Source organism: Phascolarctos cinereus, unplaced genomic scaffold, assembly GCF_003287225.1.
Source record: "Phascolarctos cinereus isolate Bilbo 61053 unplaced genomic scaffold, phaCin_HiC Scaffold_4;HRSCAF=312, whole genome shotgun sequence".
Lineage (NCBI taxonomy): Eukaryota > Metazoa > Chordata > Mammalia > Diprotodontia > Phascolarctidae > Phascolarctos > Phascolarctos cinereus.
In genome coordinates this window covers 87,160,122-87,181,710 of record NW_027555847.1, presented here as the reverse complement: position 1 = coordinate 87,181,710, position 21,589 = coordinate 87,160,122, and the positions used below count along the sequence as shown (strand labels likewise).

The 21,589-nt window shown below is 37.6% G+C and overlaps 1 protein-coding gene and 1 pseudogene across 7 annotated transcripts in view; both read right to left on the bottom strand.

The window, feature by feature from the left end:
- The window catches only part of IP6K1 (inositol hexakisphosphate kinase 1), a 72,361-nt gene that overhangs the window by 38,098 nt on the left and 12,674 nt on the right, over nt 1-21,589 (bottom strand). The window contains exon 3 of one of the 7 annotated variants that reach the window (XM_020998990.2): nt 11-73. The exons of the other annotated variants lie outside the window; for them this stretch is intronic. The gene's annotated coding sequence lies outside the window, so the exon portion shown is untranslated. The remainder of the gene's footprint in view (nt 1-10; nt 74-21,589) is intronic. 7 annotated transcript variants of the gene reach the window in all.
- LOC110216927 (short transmembrane mitochondrial protein 1 pseudogene) lies at nt 11,363-14,668 on the bottom strand (annotated as a pseudogene).

Here is a 21,589-nt window from a genome sequence, read left to right as displayed (position 1 = left end):
GACTGCCTACCTCCTGCAGCTGTGGTGAAGAACAAGCAGCCAGGGCTGAGTCAGGCAGAGAACAACTGGCCACCTTCAGAAAGAGAACAGCAGAGACAGGAGGTGACTGGAAGCCCACTGAACAGATGTGCTGCACTACTCGGTCCTATTATTTTCAGGGTGTACCCCAATGAATCACCTTGGATATCCCCCCTTGGAGACCACAGCCCTAAAACTGTTTACTCTTATGAGAATAAACAGCCCCTTATGAGACTGAACTGCAGAGCAGGTGCCAACCTGTACTGGAGAAGGTAATTTCCTCTAACAATGAAACCCTCAAGCGCATCTGAAAAACCAAAAAACACCTGTGTGTGCCAGAACAGTTTAAATCAAGGAAAGATCAATGCTGACGGGAACCTAAGAGTTTCACGGAGGAGGTGGAACTTAAGCTGGACAAGCCTGGGATGGCAAAAGAAGAAGACTTTCCAGGAAAAAGTAAAGTATGACATCAGGAAGACACCAAAGAGATAATTCAATTTGACAAACACATTATGAAAAAGGCATTGTGCTGAAATCTCAAGAGCTACAGAGTTAGATCTGACACAATGCCTTCACTCAAGGATTTTACAATTTAGAAGAGATACATATGACATGAACACAAATAGGCATGATGTACATTGTGAAACAAGATAAAGGTAGAGGAGAGGTACAGCCAGCATGCTACAAGAATCTTGCAGAGTTACAGATCATTTTCAGCTGATGGTAGGTGTGGAAGTGGGCAGCAGACAACAATTAGGGAAGACACCTGAGTTGGATCTTAAAAGAAGAAAGAGAGCAATTGGGAGATATAGAGTACCACAGATATGGAAAACTGCGATGCGGAGTCACATATGGACCAGGAGCCATTTGATGGCTTCCCACGGAATGTGCATGCCCAGTACCAAACCCAGGTTGGAAAAAATACTCTTCTGGGTAAATATACCACCCTAGACTGAACTAGAACCAAGTCCTTTGCATATGACTCTTGGTCTAGGCCAGTGGTATCAAAGAAATAGAAACATATTCCTACCAGCCACATACTGACTTTAAAAAACCACATATTAACATTATTTGTGTTGTATTTTAATTTGTTTAAACATTTCTCAATTACCTTTTAATCTGAGTTGGCCTCCCACGTGTTTAACACTCCACAAGTTTGACCCCTCTGGTCTAGAATCCTTATTTGAGCAACAAAACATCACCTCCCCACCCCCTCCAAAGAGGGGGATTCCTCTAACAGGAATACCAACCTGTGTGAAGCAAACTGTTGGCACCAGCCATTATAATCAAAGAATTCTAGACACTGGGCCAAGGAAAACATGCAGCTGTGACTGTTTCGAGCCATCTTGAGACAACTACCTGGTCTCCTGTGTATTCTGAAAGTCTAGCAAACCAACCATGAGAATATCCTATTTGTCAGACCACGGGAATCCTGTGAACCCAAAACATGTACAGCTACACATGCTGTCAACCAGGAGGGCCAAGGGAATTCCTTGACCCCAAGTTCACGAACGTCAGCCCAATGGATAGAGTGGGATATCCTGGTCAGCCTAGAGAGGAGGATTTCCAGACTTCTAACTGGAGGGGAAGTGAAAGGCGAGGACCTTGGACAGCACCACCTTCTTGGGACACGGACTCCCAGCTGAGGAGTAGTGACGTATACTAAGCCATGAGAAAGGTAGCAAAAAAAAAAATGTGGACTTTGCCCTGTGCTGTTCCCAATTATTTTTGGTACAGGTCTGACAGGGTTGCTTGTCTATCCACCCCCAAGTTTGTTTCCTTTCTGAGGAATTCCTGAACCATAGGGTGGTGCACTGAATGTGAAGGCATTTACCCACCACGAGAAATTTGTTCTTGGACTATTGTGAGTACTATATATCTTGACTGTATTTTCTGTGGGGTGAAAAAAGGGCTTTCCCATACCCAATATTCATTGTTACCTTGAGTACTAGGAACAGAAACTATTGATTTTTACCTACATGTGTGTAAATATGGACAGGGATCTATGTTCTTTCGATTTTCCAAAGTCAACCTGAGGTGAAGGCAAAATGAGCCAAAAAGAAATGATTTGGTGGACCACCCCCAAGAGTGAATTGCAGTCTGAGGATGCTCAAACCTTGGGAAGATGGGGCACAGGTTAGGGGCTCCCAAAGGAGAATGCTATGCATAAGCCTTGTATGTCCAGCACAGAGTGTGCACATATACACCCAATATAATCATCTTTTCTTTATCCAATTATACATCATCATCTGACCAATAGTCTTCATTAGAATGTAAACTCCACAAGGGCAGGAGCTGCCTTTTCTTTGAATCCCCAGTGCTTAGAACAATGCCTGGCACAAGTAATGCTTTCAATTCATTCAATCATGGATCTAATTTAGAGGACTATTTAATGTTTCGAGGATTGCTACAATGAACATACTACTATCAGCAAAGAGGAGTATGTGGAGAACTTCATTATAAACAAAAACACTTATTCCATTTGGATTCTTCATTGGACGTCCTCTTACGGAGTGGCAAACACCTCTGGTGAACATAAATCCCCATTTTATATCTTTTTTGATATCTTAAGTAGGGAACAAATAACATTATTTCTGTTGTATCTTTCCAAGAATTTTATGACTTTCAAATATACATGAGACACCTTGTTGGAAGATAAGTTTTAGGGCCACTTTTCTTACTGAATTAAGTTCTTTTTAAAAACCAACAAACAATACACATAGTAGGATGGATCTACTTTCTGCACCCTTCCGTGAATTATATGACTACAAATATGTACTTCATGTAGCACAGGTTTTGTGAAAGTCTGCATGTTCCCTTCTCATATCTTCCCTCAGGGATGCCTTTGATCAGAAATGCCAAACTCATAGCCTACAAAACTCTCCTATGGCCTGGAACCAGATTAAAATGTAACTGGGAAATGTTTAACAAAATAAATAAAAATACCACACAGATAATATTAATTTGTGGTTTCTATTTTAATTTAATACTACTGCCCTAGATACTTCATGCTCAAATATTCTGCAGAGACAGGAAAGTTGGAATACTGGTTAGTAGTTAGTTACTGATAACCTCATGCATGCTCTTTTTTGGCCCAAGCATTTATGTTCTCCCATATATTGTTATCCTGAGAATTGAGCCTTCTCAACACCTTACAACTATGTTGCCTTCAGCACACCCCTCCCCCACTGTGTGTACCTACCCTAATTGAGTTGCTCTTTCCATATTTGTTTTCTGTAAATACCACATCTAGCTCCTCACACCTAGGGCCACCATGCCACCCAAAGATCCCAGAGTCAATGACAGAAAAACGGCTTCTTGTTTTGAGGCAATAGTGCTCATTATCTTCTATCAATCTCCTCCTTAAGATTTTAAAAACAAGTTTATATTCTAAATCCTGGGTCATCAAGCATCTGCTGGATAAAACCAAGGTAAGCAGTGAGTGGACAGTGTTCTATTTGGCATCAGAAAGACTAGATTTCAAATTCTCCCTCAGACACTGATTAGTTGTGTGATTTAACCTCTCTCAACCCCAATTTCTTCATCTGTAAAGTGGACACTACCTCACATGGTTGTTATGAGGATCAAATGAGAAACTGTAGGCAAATTACTCTGCAAACCTTAAAGCGCCATACAAAATAGACCAAGCACTATTATCATCATCATTATAAGGTATTTTCTAGGCTTGCAAATGATGCACATTTGTTAAATTTCTGTGAGAAATAGTGATAGTCTGTCAATGTCTGTTCTTTTACCCCCTTCCCATTTTTCAGAATCAACTGCTTAAATGGCTCAGGTTTTATTAAAAAGGCTTTTAACTACATAGTGTATTTTAGTTTTTATTAACTTTGTTCTAATTTGGCAATGATTTTTATCTTAGCTTTCTAAGCTGATGGCCTGACTATACACAGAAAGCCAGTTTGGAAATAACTCCCATATGGGCAACAAGTTGTTTTTGATTTATTAAGATAAAAATAATTTCATTTTTGATGCTTACCATATTCAGCACCTCCTAACTCTTCTTGAATATTCAGGATATACAGACATGAGACTTCTTTATGGTCCCCAAGTCTTTGGGCTCCATTTCTTACTACTGAGTTGTATTTTGAAACTTTTTTCTACTCTCCCCCCTTATACTACTCCTTAATGAAGTCCTAAGTATTAAAGTACAAACTGATATAAATTGGAGGATTTAATGAGGTCTTTGTTTAATCTGTTAAACAGGGGCAGCTAGGAGGCTCAGTGTATAGAGCACTGAGCTTGGAGTCAGGAAGACCTAAGTTCAAATTTGGCCTCAGGATACTTACTGTGTGACCCTGCGCAAGTCACTTAACCTGGTTTTCCTCAGTTTCCTTATCTAAAAATGGAAGTAAAAATAATAGCACCTACCTCCCAGTTTGTGAGGTTCAAATGAGATAATAACTACAAAGTGCTTAGCACAGTGCATAGCTCATGGGAAGTGTTATATAAATGTTAGTTATCAGTATTATTATTTCTGTAACTGAATCCTCTACAACAGATGTTGGAGCATAAGTTTAAATAATTTTTGTGGTGGTTTTTTTCCCCACAAATGTTCACAAGTACTGCAATATGAGATGAGTATGAAATTATATTTCTTTTTGCCTCTGGATGCATGACAAAACCAATCTGGCCAACTCCTTTATTTGCCTCTCCAACGAAGGACCTGCACCCTTACCTTTAGCTGCAGATTCCTCATCTTTTGGTTTCATTTTCATCAAGAATTTTAAGACTGATATGATTTAGTTCCTTAATTTTGTCAACTACTTTTTACAACTACTCTAAAATATAAAATGAAAATATGGTACCAAAAAGCATGCAATCTTTCTAGGACAAGAGAAAAACAGTTTGTGGAGAGAGCACCAGCCCTGAAGTCAAGAGGACCTGAGTTCAAATCCGGCCTCAGACCAAACACTTAACATGTACGGCCTGTGTGGCCTTGGACAAGTACTTAACCCCAACTGCCAAAAAAAAAAAATTTAAGATGGAAAAGATAAACCTGCTGTCTCTCCTTTCCTTTCCAAAAAACAACAAAAATTGAAATGCCACAAATCAGTAGGAGCTAAGAAGTTAGAAGGAAAAAGTTAGTGGCAACTAAGCAAAAGCATATATGGACAAAGCGTTGATAAAACTACGTCTGACTGAAAAGGTGTAGATGTAGCTTTGTTTATAACAGCGTTTTTTAAAAGTCCTACAGGACAGTGGAGAACATGCGATAGTAACGAAGCAACTAGTGAGTTATCTAAGTTTGAAAATGAAAAATGAAATTATTTGTTGAAATTGGAAAACCCAGTTTCCTCAAAATTTTAGTTCTGAGACCCCTAACCATCATTTCTCCAACTTCCCAAAAAGAAATTTCTATCACGCTAAAAGTAGAGATGAACTTGAGCTACTACAGCACTAAAAATCTGATGTCAATAATTAGTAAATAATCAGGGCAAAAATAACATCTAGATGACAGTGAAATCTGAAGAGACCAGGAACAGAGAAGGCCAGTCATTTAACAAAGCTTTAAATTAATGGAGTGTGAAACATTCTGCTAGGTTTCAGAAGATTTGATACATCACAAAAAAGATAAACAAGTCTAATATGACTTGGAAAAGAATACCATCACATAACTAAAAGAAAATATACAAGTCCAGAATGCCACAAGAAACAGTATTAGGTCTCGTACTTGAATATTTTTATTTAAAATTAGACACACATCATATAAAGCAGAAAATTAATACGGCAATAACCTAGATTAAAGGGAATCAAGTACTTAGTTAAAAGAATTACGATAAGAACAAGAGATCTCAGGGACCAGAAGATAAATTTTTATTTAAATACAAGGACAGTACAAACTTGGAAAATAGCAACAAATAAGGGGCAGCTAGGTGGCGCAGTGGACAGAGCACTGGACCTGAATTCAGGAGGACCTGAGTTCAAATCTAGCCTCAGACACATAGCACTCACTACCTGTGTGACTCTGGGCAAGTCACTTAACCCTGACTGCCTCACCAAAAAAAAAAAAGCAACAAATAAAAGCTCTGCAATATAAAGAATAAAGAGAATGATAAATCCTTCATACTAACAGTGGTCTCAATTCACTTTTCTGTTCAAAATCTTTTACTGGCTAATACCTATCAAGTAAAATTGCAAACTCTTACCTTAGGCAGTAAAATTCTTCCACATTATGACATTGTCCTATCTTTCCAGTTGTATTTCACACTATTCTCCCCTCTCAAATTCTACATTCAAGCTAAACTGGCCTTCTTTGTACCATTGCACATGCCTGCCTATCTATCTATCTATCTATCTATCTATCTATCTATCTATCTATCTATCTATCTATCTATCCATCCTACCTTTTCTCATAGCCATGGCTTTGCTCCTTAGGCATGACATCTCTGCCACCATCCATATACTGAATTCCTGCCCATCCTTTAAAGACCAACTCAAATGTACTTTTTCCATGTAGTCTTTCCTGATTCTCTTGCTAATAATAGCCTTTACCCCTTTAGACACCAGAGTTCACACAGAGCAGGGATTCCTTGTGAAGTCCTCCAAAGGCTCCTGTTTAACATCATGGCCCCAAGGGACACTGCAGAACCTCCTAAAAGAGGTCTGTAATTACTCAAAAGAATTTGATCGGTCCACCCATACAACAAAAGACCAAATGGATAAGGAATATTTATAGCCTAGATTTCAACATGTATGTGGATAGAGAACTTGTCTAAGACCAAGTGTACCTGGGATAAACAATACTAATGGACAACAAAATAAGCTGGGTCCAAAGTTGAAAAGGAGAAAAATTAAGAGGCCAGATTGCTTTCAGAAAATTGCTATGCTTTTTCTTTTTTAACTGATCTCAAGTTTCCTGTGAAGTAAAAGCCTACCTTTTCAATACTAATTATTTTATTGATGTTACTATATAACAGCAAAATGTATAATGCCATTGCCTCCAAAGAACTGTCATACAGTTGAAAGAGTACACAGGCTCTGCATTCAAATGCCTAGGGTTCAAATCCTGTCTCGTAACCTGAGTTCAAATCCGGCCTCAGATCAAACACTTGACACTTAGTAGCTGTGTGACCTTGAGCAAGTCACTTAACCCCAACTGCCTAAAAGCAAAAAAAAAAAATGAATAAGAAAGTCAAATCCTGTCTCGTAGCAATCTGGCAAACTACGCATACCCTTTGATCCAGCAATATCACTACTAGGTCCATATCCCAGAGAGATCACAAAAAAGGGAAAAGGACCTACATATGCACAAAAACATTTATAGCAGCTCTTTTTGTGGTGGCAAAAAAATTGGAAACTGACGGGTTGCTCATTAACTGGGGAATGGCTGAGCAAGCCATGGTATATGAATGTAATGGAATACTACTGTGCTATAAGAAATGATGAGCAGGCAGATTTCAGAAAAACCTGGAAAGACTTGCATGAACTGACGCAAAGTGAAATGAGCAGAACCAGGAAAACATTGTACACAGTAATAGTAACACTGTGTGGCAACCAACTGTAAATGACTTGGCTCTTCTCAGCAATACAAGATATTTCTGGACTAGTTATTTCCCACTGCTGATTCCACTAGAGTCTACCACAAGTATTATGTGATTGCTGATTAAGGTGACCTGGGTAAAATAAACTTTACAGAAACTTAACAGAAGCCTTTGATTATTCTCCCTCTTAACTAGTAACAACTTTTAGAAATGCAATATGCACAGTTAATTCTCAATTATTTGCATATACTAGTAGTGAACAAATAATCCAGACACATTTTATTTTGGAATCCACTGAGCCATTAACAGGTGGTTCCTGCTCAGGAAACCATTTTTAATGCTAAACATTGACTATCCACAAGAAAGTATCATTTTTTTAAATCATGCTGGGTGTCTGAGTCTTACCGTTTCTCAAAGAAGCACTATACATGTAAGGGAAACCCTTATCAGGAGATAATAAGCCCACTCAGTTGTCCCAACTCTTTCTGATCACATGATCGTAGATTTAAAGCTAGAAGAAGCCCTTAGAGGCCAACCCTCTCAGGACATGAACTATCAGGTCTTCCTGATTCCAAGCCCAGTACTTTATTACACAATGTTGCTTCCAGCAATACCAACTGTACCAGTTCTTGCCAGGATTCTGAGAGGCCTTTGGAAACACTCTCATCCTCCTCACTAGTCTGACCTGACCTATGCTCACCCCCTTCTCCAGCAAGACTTACTTCAACAAAGACAAGTTTGAGGCAAAGTAAATGAACTGGTGGACCTCTCTGCCCCAAAATCTACACCATCAATTCCCTCTGTGAAAAGACTTCAGTGAAGTTAGAAATAAGAATCCCTAAACTCATCCATTCTAAGTTCCTGTATTTTTTTTCTAAGTAAAAGTTCCTTTGAAAAAAATCCAATCTTGTCTCACAGGGATTTAAGGGGAAATCTATCCACATATATACCAAGATAGTTGAGACCAGGTACAGTGGTAGTGCCCTTAGCAGATAAGAATCTCAGGAAGATCCAGTAGAGATATGAAAATACAGGTGGGGAAGAAATGGGAGTAAATGAGTATTCTTTTAGGGTTTTCCCTTGGAACATTTTAATAAAATGTGCTCCACATATCTACCTCAGAATAGAAGCAAGATGATGATATAATATACAAAGTGACTTACAAACCTCAGAGCAATAGTAAACGTCAATTATTTACCATAACATGATGTGTAAACCTTTGCTTGAGATCACAAGCCATTTGATAGAAAACTGTTGCCTTGGAGTCCTGACAAACTGACCTTTACTCAAGTGTCTTATGGGATACTTTATCATGAAGAAACAAAGACTGGAAATAAGACTCAGAATTCAGAAAAAAATCTAAGATTAGATCCTATCTAAGATGTGACCTCTAAAGTCTATTAGAAGAGACCTGGCTCTTCCTGACATATACCATCCTACAAAGGAGACCAAGAATAGCTTACATTCATTATACTGAAAATCTCTCTCCAAGAGAGATAGAAGAGTGAACTGACTAGGGGAAGGGATATTCAGAATGCATGACATCTTGGGGTGGGGGAAGGGGGGAGATGGGGTGAAAATTTGGAACTCAAAAACTTGTGGAAGTGAATGTTGAAAACTAAAACTAAATAAATTTATATTAAATAAAAAAACTTTTAAAAAACTCAAAAAAAAGATGTCTTCAATGCATATATTAACATTTTATAAAATTCTGTGATGAATGTGATTGATCATAATTAATGATTTGCTCAGTGCTCTTGTTAAAACTAGGAGACATATGCTTACCCAAGGTATTAGCAGCTGTCATTTATTATGACCTGTGTATTGTCTAAACAAAGAAATTCCTTACTGATCTTTGGCTTCTCCTTAAATGATATTGTAGTTTTCAGTATCATAGAATCTGCAGTGAAATCTACAAAATGTGAAAGATATTGGTCTAACCATCCACAATAAAGTAATAAAGTGAATGAAAGATGAAAAAAAAAATCTCTCTCCCATCACAGACTAAGGGATTACACAATTATGATCAAATCCAGTCTTTCCTATTTGAATGACACAAAAATACTCCTGGAACTTTTGAAAGATCAGTAGCGTTTTAACCAAGTGTTGAACTTTAAAAAAAAAAAGGCTAGAAACATTGTTTCCTTCTTTTTATTTAGACAGGAGAAATTGCATCAACCAACAACCTCAGTTTCAATAGAAAAACCTCTCTGAACACTTCTTCAGCCTCTGAGAATTCAGTTCCCCTAAAAGTTCCCACTTTCTTTACCACTTTATCTTACCTATGTAGTTAGCACAGATTTTAAATTCACATTTTCAGGTGTCCTTGTCTTCTCAAAGAAACATCTGTACATCTATAACTCAATTATACTCTTAATTTCTCTCGTCTGATCCAGACCAGGATCAGGAAGGAAGGATTTCTGTCACAGCAAATTAACTGACTAAATTAGTGAGCAAAGACAAATGCCTCAATTAAGAAGCAACACCAGCTCAGTGTTTCCTAACCTTCTTCAGTAAAGAACATGCCTGTGAATTGGTCAAGGAGGACATTTCACTCCATGTCTTCTATCTGCCAAATCACATATACATTATTTATTTTTATATTGAGACACTAAGAAGCCCCTGTTCTCCCTCTACCATGGTTTTATCATTCTCTCTGTATGTAATCAAAAAATGTAAAGAGAACTAAGAAATAGTATCTTAAAGGCTAGTCATCCCCATCAGTATCTCTCAAGAAGTTCTCTCCTATTGAAAAATTTGTCAGTTTTCTTGCCTGATTCCAAATTAAAATCCAGGATGGCTGATCTCTTTTACAACTTCACTAATAATACAACAAAAATGTCAGTCTCCCCGTAGTCCTTTCAACATAGACTATTCCTATTGCTTTTCATTTTTGTCTATTTCCATGATGTGATAAAATTTCACTTATTTTCATTTGCCATTCTGCTGCTACTCTAGTAAGCATATTTTCATGTGGTGATTTATAATTTACAATTCTTCTCATAAGAACCTATCTACATAATTCTACCATTTACTTATCTGTTGGTAAAGAGCTCTTGGTCCTATGTATTTTCATCAAGTCTTGCATATTCTGCATGGCTAACATTTATGATATGTGAAGAAGATATTTTTCCTCAGCATGGAACAAAAACAAAAGCATGACAAGCCATTAATCCCTTCATTTCCTTAGCTGCAATGTACCCATCAAACCTCAAAGTCTACCAAATTAAGTTGGATCTCACTGTCATTACTAGTTTACGCTAGTATACCAACTTAAAAGAACTTATGATTGGTTGTTGTTGTTCAGATATGTCTAACTTAAACTTTCACCAACTCAAAGGAATTCTGCTAAGTACTCATTCCTAATTAATCATTTCTTGAAAGTACTTTAATTAAAATGTGCAGGCTCACTAATTAAGATGTTCTTCCATTCACTAGTATCATGAAAGAGTCCAAGTTTGCTAAGATACTACTTGCAGATGAAATGATTATACAGTGTAAACACAATAAATTCTCATTTCCTTTCTTCCTTGGCAAGGAGAAAGGCCACCTTGTCATAGGAGTACAAGAGGACACAGCTCACTGAACTTGTGTCAAAAAAGATGTTGGTGTGACAAAACAGGAAAACGATAAATGTTAAAGAAGATGTGGAAAAATTGGAACAATAATGCATTATTGGTGGAGTTGTGAAATGATCCAACCATTTTGGAGAGCAATTTGGAACTATGCCCAAAGTGCTATAAAAATGTGCATACCCTTTGACCCAGCAATAGCACTTCTAGGGCTGTATCCCAAAGAGATCATACAAATGGGAAAAGGACCCACATGTACAAAAATATTCATAGCAGCTCTTTTTGTGGTGGCAAAGAATTGGAAATTGAGAGGATGCCCATCAATTAGGAAATGGCTAAACAAGCTGTGGTATATGAATGTAATAGAATACTACTGTGCTATAAGAAATGATGAGAAGGCTGACTTCAGAAAAATCCAGAACGACTTACATGGTCTGATGCTGAGTGAAGTGAGCAGAACCAGGAGAATGTTGTACACAGTAACTGCCACACTGGGCAATGACTAATATTGACAGATTTAACCCTTCTCACGGTCTCCAAAGGCCTCATGATGGAAAATGCTATCTACATCCAAAGAAAAACTATGGAGTTTGAATACAGATTGAAGCATACTATTTGCTATTTTTTTTTCTTTTGTTGTGTTTTGTTTCCTCTTTCTGGTGGCTCCTCTTATTGGTTCTAATTCTTACTTACAATATCACTAATGTGAAAATATATTTAATAGGAATGTATATGTATAGCCTATATCAGATTGTGTGCTGTCTTGAGGAGGAAGGTGGGGAGGGGGAGAAAAATTTTAAACTCAAAAGCTTATGGAAGTGATTGTTGATAAATCAAAATAAATTAATAAAAAAAAAGAATAAAAAAAGGATGTTGGTGTAATCTAATGTCTTTTATTCTATCCAGGTGAAAATATAAAAACCATCACAGATGGGGATATTCATGGAAAAGGAGGATGAGAAAGTTATCCCATTCCATCCTGTCTTCTCCAGCAGACTTACTCCTTATCTACCCCATTCTCTCACTAAGCTTCAATTGCTCCTTATCTATAGGCTGCTTCCCAGCAGCCTGCAAACCACACCCACATCTCCCCCATCATTAAAAAAAACCATATCATTCGACCCACCCACATGGACAGCTATCACATATCTTTCCTCCATTTCATGGTTATCTCCTTCAGAAGACCATCTATAATTGATGCCTCTACTTCCTTTTCTCTCACTGTCTTCCAAATCCTCCACAATCTGACTTCCAGGCTCACCATTCAACTGAAACTCCTCTTTCCAGAGTTACCAATGATCTCTTATTATAATTGCCAAATCTAATGGCCCTTTTTTCTCCTTTTTTTCCAATTGTTCCATAATGCTTTGATACTAAATGCTTAAAGCATCTAGTGAGACAGACATAAGTAGAGAACTACTATTACTCCCATGTGTTCAGCCATATTAAAAAGCAACTTTAAAAAATTATTAGAAATCCCCAATTTAAAAGGTAAGGGGAGAGACCACTAATCAAAACTAGTATATCTTCGGGGCAGCTAGTTGGCGCAGTGGATAGAGCACCAGCCCTGAAGTCAGTAGTAGTTGAGTTCAAATCCAGCCTCAGACCAAACACTTGACGCTCACTAGCTGTGTGACCCTAGGCAAGTTACTTAATCCCAACTGCCTAAAAAAAAACCCCAAAAAACCCCCACTAGTATTTCTTAGTCAATCACCATGATTCAAATATCAGAATCTCTCAAGAAGATACAGGAGTCAGGAGTCCCAGGTGGGAGTGGAGGGAAGAAAAGGGGTACTATATTTTAGTTTAAAGGCAGCTCAATGTAGCTTGGGGAGAAGAAAGTCATCCAGTCCTTGAGGAGAGAATAGGAGCTTTTGTTCTGAACAGGAAAGCATCCAGACATTACCACATGTTGACACTAAGGGCTAGGACCTAGCTGCTCAGTGGTTTCTTTTTGGCCTCTACATTTTTTTAATCTCTTCAAGCTTTTTGGCCAAGTTCAGAATTTCACAGTTCTGAGCCAGATACAGCCCCACCACATTGCTGAGTGCAAATCCTAGCAAAAAGTGGATCATGGTGATGGTGGTGATGGTGGTGGGAACAAGCTGAAGCAAGAGTCTGATGGCCCTTTCTTAATGCTCGTTCTTTCAGACCTCTCTGCAGGCTCTGACACTACTAAACATCATCTCCTCCTTAATAGTACCTTCCCCCTAGGTTTTTCTTTACACTCTTCTCTCTCGGTTCTCCTCCTCATCCAACTTCCCTCTGCTGGATTGTCATCCAGATCACCCATGCTAATCACTGGTGCCTCCAAAGCTCTGTCCTAGGCCTCCTCTTCTCTCCCTATACTAAGTCATTTGGTGACCTCATCAGCTCCCATGGTTTCAGTTATCAGCTTTACGTAGACAATTCACAGATCTATCCAAACTTAACCCCTCTCTCCTGACTTCCAGTGTGGCTTCTCCAATTGCCTACTGGACATCTCAAACTGGATGTCCTGTAGATATCTTAAACTCAATATGTCCAAAATTGAACTCATTTTCCCCCACAAGTATCCCTCACCTCACATTCTAACTTTTCTATTTATGCTGAGGACACCATCCTCCCACTCTCCCAACTTACTGGTCATCTTGACTCTTCACTCTCATATCCCATATCCAATCTGTTGCCAAGTCCTGCTGATTTTACCTTTGTGACATCTCTCAAATATGTCTACATTCCTCTGATACTGCCATCACGATTGTGCAAGTCGTGCCTAGACCACTGCCAATAGCCTGCTGGTTAGTTTTTCTGCCTCAAGTCTCTCTTCTGAGCTCAATCTATACTCCAGTCAGCTGTAAAGTTTAATCTTCCTTAAGTAAAAATGTGACCTTTTCACCCTTCCCCACCCATTCTACAAACTCCAATGGCTTCCTATTACCTCCAGGATCAAATATAAATCCTTTTGTTAGCCTTTTAGAGCCCTTCTTAACCTGGTCCTTTCCTATCTTTCCAGTCTTCTCATACATTAACTGCCCTCCACATTCTACAATCCAGTGTCCCTGGACTAATTGCTGTTCCTCACACAGAACCCTCTATCTCCCAACTCTGGGCAGTTTCACAGGCTGTCCCTATGGCTGGCATTCTTTTTACTTGCCTCTGCTTCCTGGTTTTCCAGGTCTCAACTCAAATCCCACCTTCTGCAGGAAGGTTTTCCCAGTTTCCCTTAATGCTAATGCTTTCCCTCTGGGATAATCTCCAATTTATCCCTTCTAGCTCTTGTTTATTCATAGTTGTTAGCATATTGTCTCTCCCATTATATAGTGAGGTCCTTCAAGAGCAGGTACTGTTTTGCCATTTGATGTATCCCTAACACTTTGCACAGTGTGTGGCATACAGTAGGAGCTTAATAAAATGCTTTCTTGTTGACTCAACTAACCTTGATGTGCAAGAGAATATTTCCCACCTGATTAGCAGACTATGCTCGTTTCGTCCTGAGAAAGCTGAATTTTTCCTGTAACTTTCAAATTACAGTTTACCTACTGTAGATGTGCAGAAATGGATCCCTGTAAGCCACATATTGACTTAGAAAACCACAAATTAACAATATTTATGTTTTACTGTATTTTTATTATTTCTGTTAAATATTTCTTAATCACATTTTAATTTGGCTTAGGAGTTTTGTGGACACAAGTTTGATGCTTCTGATATAGGCCACACTGGAGAGCTATTAAAAGCACTAGAAATAGGAATCCAATTAAATAGGCTCATCAGGATTGGAATTTAGGGGAAATCACAAGATCATTAAAGGCTAGGTTGAATCCTATGAAAAGCAGCAGGAGCTCTTACACCTTTTTAGGTTATGCTATAATGGTAGAAAATAACAATACAATAGTATACACATACAACTGTATCAAAGAAGTGAGGAAAAGGAACTCACAAAAGGAATCTGTTTTCTGATTAATGTTATTACAGCATGAGGGTAGACTAGATACTCTTAAGCCACATTCCCTCACCAAGATCTATAATTCTATAACTATTAAGGGGGTTCCTATGGAAGGAAAGCTCCAAAAGACATAAAAGACAGCTCCAAAAATTGGCTCTATAACATATATCACCAAATGCCATTCCTAGCCCAGGAACACATTACCAGTTAGGAAATGTAGGAATAGTTTTAAAAAAAAAAGTAGGAAAGGAAAGCAAATATAGATAAAAATAGATAACTATATTTTAAAGTTTTTTTTAAAGCTTTTATTCTGATATTTTAAAAAGTGACTTAAAAATCTGAACTAAGTAACTTCAATAAAAACATAAGTGCTTGACTTTAAAGATTTTTCATAAAATATCGGTTTCTTATTCAGTGGGTGTTCAAGGAATATTTGATGACAAATACTAAAGGCATAACAAATTGCCATTGCTTGTACAGAAGTATAGAAAGAACCTAAAAACAGAGTTAAGCACCAAGCTCAAGATGTGCATTACTAATGCTTTGTGATTTGTAGACAGGCACACATGTATACATACAGACAACCATACTAATGTTTCATCTCACCTAGAAGTCCAACATATTGGGGTTTTCCAAACTCCATTTGGCTTCTGGCCTTGAAATAGGATATTAAACAAGCTTCTGTAAAGTACGTACAATGATTCTTTGATTAACAAAGCTTCACTGACCAAAAAAGTTCCTTCCTTTAATAAAATTGACCTAGACATGGCAGAGGGTTAAGGGAAATTCTGGTGGTCTCAAAAAACTGCTGTGGCAGTAGTAGCTGAGGAGATAATAGTACCAGCTTTCTCACTAAGCAGACTTGTTAGGATCTTGGCCCAGCTAGGAAAAGGGTCCCACTATCTAGATACCCAGAGTCTAGTCATGTGGGAGTATTACTGGGTTAACAGCTGATGACTGGCTCACCAGAAATAAAGACTTTAAATCCATTATCTAGCCCTATTTGGATAATTTCTATATCTAACAAGGAAGTTTCTGACAGTGTAGAATGCTGCTGGAGTCATTATCATAAGCTGAAGCATTACAGTGCAGTTTTACAGTAAAGAGTATATATGAACTAACCTGTGGATAGATAAGTTTCACTTTCAAAACAATGAAGAACACCATAATTTCTATGACACTTGCTCTATTCCTGTTCTACAAAAGGGAATATAATATAAGACCAAAGTATATGAATGCAACTTACCCATGGAAACACAGTTCTAAGTCTCTAATTCCCAATGCAAGCTCTGTCCATTAAAACACAAAGCTGCGCTGAAATATCAGGGTTTCCACCAACTAAATAAGAGGTCTGATAACTCAACACACTGCTGGTGCCAAAACAAATTTCAGGTAGTTAGCATATTTAGGGCACAAAATAAATTTCAGGTAGTTAACATATTTAGGAAATAATTCAATTTGGCACAAAATTAATTTGAAAAATATTAGGCTAAATTCTGAACAGCCACTTTTGCTTTACAAGTTTCATAAATCCAAGGACTCAGACAACATAGGAAGCTTTGATTTTGGTCAAAAGACATTTGATATCCAAAGGATATTTGTGTTTCAATCCCATCACCTCCCTATGTCCTCTAAAAGCTCACTCACTTCATTGCTTATACTGCACCCCCATTTCATCTTCAAATTCTCCTTAGCCAACGGACTCTTTTCCTGCTGAAAATAAACACGGCTTACCTACACTAACATTATCTCCATTTTCTCACCTCCTATTCACCTCTCAATATGGCTTCCAATGCTATCAATAGACTGAAAGTGACCTTTCCAAAGTTATTAACTATCTTAAATGCTAAATCTACTGATCTTTAAAAATACATTTTAACTGATGTAACAGTTATTTTAACCATACTCCCATGATAAGCATGACTTTTCTGCTTGGTCTCAGCTCTGAATCATTATGAGTTGTAGGCAACTTATTTCCCTGGGGACTAACTGATCCCACCTTCACATGCTGAAGAGGAGGGAACTGCCAGACAGGGGAAGGGTCTATTAAAAAAGTGAGAGTGGTTACCAATGAAAATTTGGACAAAGAAAAACAATTAAGCAGAATTCTGTTGTTTCAGTCCTCCTAAGAGTCTTTTCTCAGGCCTCATCCTTCAGTTTCTGACACTGCTGACCACAACTCCCTCTGGATACTCTCTCTTCCTTTGACTTCAGTGACACAGCTCTCTTAGTTTTCCTACCTCACCCTACCTACCAGACCTCCTTCAATTACAAGGAACAAATAAGTCTATTTAGATAAGCCTTCCCAACGTGAGCAGAGAAAGAAAAAACTTGGTCAGTGCAAGTTTATGACATGGAAACATGCTATAATAAAAGTTTTAAGCAACAAGAAGCACATTTAGAGCATAAAAATTGCCAAATGATAGCAAAAACTGCTGTTAAAAAAGAAGCAATTCAGAAAATGTCAAATTTTGAAAACAAGCAAGGCAGTGAAGAGTAGACAACAGCAAGCTGTCTTGGAGTTAGAGAAGACCTAAGCTGCCACCTAGATATACAAGTCATCCTGAAGTCCCATCACTACTCAGTGCCTAAGGTAACTCTCTGAAAACTGCAAGTTTCAGAAATGATGCTCATCTGCATTGGTAGAGGGAGCTCCTCACTGGAAACTTCCCTGAACCCATGAAATTATACATCTGATCCAAAAAATTTTTTTTCAAATTGTTGAGTTATCTTAAAAATAGTGGCTACACAGACCCACTGGCCACAAATGTAGCCTCAGGCTAAAGTACAACTCAGCACTATACTTAAAATATGAACTGGAAATTATATTCTGTCCCGCGGAGTTCCAAATTTTCACTGGTAACTGTTCTCTGTTCTCACTTACTTAACAAAGGGTAAGGTCCTTCCCCTCTCTGGCAGTTTCCTCCTCTGGAGAATGTGAGGGTAGGATCATTTAGTCCCTAGGGAAGTGACTGATTAAGAGCTGAGGCTAGAACTCTAGCTTTTGATAAGGGAGCAAGGAGAAAAGTCATGCTTATCATTTATCTGATAACAACATGTAATTTCATGGAGATAGGGAAGTTCCCAGTGAGGAACAGATCAGCACATTTTCTGAAACTTGGATACTGAGAAGTGACGTGACTGAAGGAGGGTAGTCTGAATTAAAGTGTAACCAATGAAATTATAAATAGTTCTATTTTCTTCTTTTCTTCCCTTGTGGAGCTACATTGCAAAACTTGTTTTGTAGCTTTCCAACACCCTTTTGATTCAAAAAGCCAATTAAAACTGCCAGAAGTGTTGAGTTTATTAAAATTCTGATGAGTCTTCAAAATTTCCCAAGGCCAGGAGGTACATCCTTTACATCCAATGATTAAGTAAAAAATACATTGAAGGGCAAGATGAAGCTAGCCCAATAGGGAAGCTGCACAGTATGGGTAAAAACAAGCACTAAAGGAAAACACCAGAATTCTAATCCTGGTTTTGCCACTAATTTATTGCCTGACCTTGGGCAAATAACATCTTCTCTAAGCCTCAGTTTCCTCATATGTAAAAGGAAAGGTTTGGGCTACATGACTTCAAAGGTAAGCCTTTTCTGCTGCTAAAAAAAAAAGGGGGGGGCAGGTAGGTGGTGAAGTAGATAGAGCACTGGCCCGGAGTCAGGAGGACCTGAGTTCAAATGTGGCTTAGACACTTGATACTTACTACAGGTGTGATGCTGGGCAAGTCACTTAGTTCCAATTGCCCCCCCCACACACACACACACAAAGATTCTGATCTCAGAAAAAAATTATGCTGGATAACCTAACATTACATTCTACATATTTAAAGGAAGGGATGGTATTTGAAAAGTTACTCATCACAAAATGAAAACAATCTTTCAAATCAGTTAACTTGATAGAGTAAAAAGTTATAATATTCAGCAGCACCATTCATGGTCAAGAGAGACCCATGAGAAAGATTTCTGAAGGTACAATCAAAGAAAAGGTTCTTTAGGCATAATATAGGGGAGAATCCACAAAAAACTAAATACATTGGTTCCATGAATTATAAAATTTAATTAAAACTTTCTCAAAAATTGTCAGTAAGAAGAGAATATGTGGTGGATAGAGCATGTGTTTGTCTTATCAAATATAACTAAGTCCAGAAAGAAACAGTTTCAAAAACTAAGGCCAAGCTAAACTGACAATGTAATACCATCACAAATATAACCTAAACTGTCTTTCCAGCTCTTACAAGATGTAGGTACAGAGAGTACAACTAGAAGACACAAGGAAATAAAGATAAGCTTCTGGCTGGCTTCAAATCTACTACTCTTTAGTTTTAATTTCCTCTGTCATGGACCCTCCTCAGCTGTCTGTTGAAGCCTATATAGTCAACCACAAAAGACGACAAAGATAATGACTAAAAATACCCAAGGGATGGGACTGACATTGACAAAGTAGAAGGGAGTAGTCAGGGAAGGGAGTTTTGGCTTAGGAAGTACACAGCATCATTACCAGCTCTCAAATTGTATTATAAAACAGTAATCATCAAAAACACTTAGTACTGGCTAACAAGTATCAAAGTAGCAAAGATTTGACAAGAAAAGCCTAAAAGAAAAGAAACATTGAAGTTTAATGTTTTTAACCCAAGACCACAAACTAATAGAGGAAGGACAAGAACTGCTGGGAAAACTAGTAAATATTTTGGTGGAGATTAGGTTTAGACCAGCATGTTTATATTATATACCATAAACTCCAAATAAATAATTCAATGAAAGGCATAAAAGGTCACATCATAAAAAAGGGAAGAACAGAACAAAACTATGATTAGAGATAAATTCTTAACCAAAGGAACAGAAGTGATCACTAAAAGTAAAAAAAGAAATTCTGATTGCATAAAATTTAAAAAACTTTTACATGAACAAAATCATTTCATCTAGAATAAGAGAAACTATTAGGCATAAAAACCTGCCTTTCCATAAAACATTTCCGATAAAAGTCTGCTATCCAAGACACTCAGGGAAATACATCAGATATACAAGAATATGAATACATAAATATATACACATGCACACAAATGTACATCTAGAATAAAATATCTCCCCTGCCTAACTTTTAAAGTCCCATAGAACCTGGTCTCAATCTATCTTTGCAGCTTCACTGGACATTTCTCCCACTTCTAAACTCTGGGATCCAGCCAAAATGGCTTCCATTCTGTTCCTTACACAACATTCCATGCCCATCTCCCACCTCCATGCCTTTGCACTGGCTGGAATACACTACTTCCTCACATCCATTTTATTGAGTCCCTCCTTCTCTTCCTTTAAGATGTAGCTCAAGCAGCACCTTCTCCATGAAGTTGTTAGTGCCCTCTTTTCCTAATCAAATACTGTGCAAATGTTTCTATTTATTCACTTGATATTTACGCTGTATGTATTTATATTTGTACTTCTTGTTTCCCTCATCAGAATGCAAGCTTCTTATAAGTAGGCATTGTTTTCATTCCTTATACATAAAGCCCCAGAACTGATAATAGAACCTAATACAAAGTAGGCACTTTAGATATGTATTTGGTATATATGTGTGTCTATGTATCCCCAAGTACCGTGGAGTTAGAAAGCTGAAGATATATAAGACCAAGAAACCTTCCCCAATAAAGGGACATGAAGAACTCCCAAAAGAATTGCAAACTATCAACAACCATATATAAAATAGTGCTTTGAATCACTGATGAGAGAAATTCAAATCAAAACAACTCTTTAAGTTTCATCTCACACCCCTCAAAGTGACAAAGGTGATAAAATACAAAAATTGTTAACACTTGGCAAAAGCATAATGTGCTTGTTGACTGACTGAATGATTTATAGTTACAGAAAGACAGGCTCATTGTTAATGACATTTTGAACTCATCCAACTATTCTGGAAAATAATTCTAAATCATGTAAGAAAATTTACAAAAAGAAAAAGAAAAAAAGAAAATTCACTAAAATGTTCAAACTCTTTGCCCAACATTAAAAGGTAACCGATCTACCGATCTCTGATTAAATGTAATGCCCCAAGACAAATCCAGGGATTATTATGAACATAATTACAAAACACTTTTCACACAAATAAAGACAACTAAACAACTGCAGAAATATTAATTACTCATGGATAGGCCAAGCCAATATAATAAAAATGACAATTTGACCTAAGTCAATTTACTTATTCATTCAGTGCTATGCCAAAGAATTATTTTACAGAGTTAAAAAAAAATAATTACAAAACAGACCTGGAAGAACAAAAGGTCAGAAATATCAACAGAATCAATGGAAAGAAAATGTGAAGGAAAGTGGCCTAGTAGTACTAGATTTCAAACTGTATTACAAAGCGGTACTCATCAAAATAATCTGGTACTGACTAAGAAACAGAAGAGCAGATCAGGTACACAATACATAGTAATAAATGACCATTTACTTTAATAAACCCAAAGATCCAAGCTTTTGGGGTAAGAACTCACCATTTGACAAAAACTGCTAGGAAAAACTGGCAAGCAGTTTAGAAGAAACGAGGCATAAACCAACATCTCACACCATACATCAAGATAAAGTC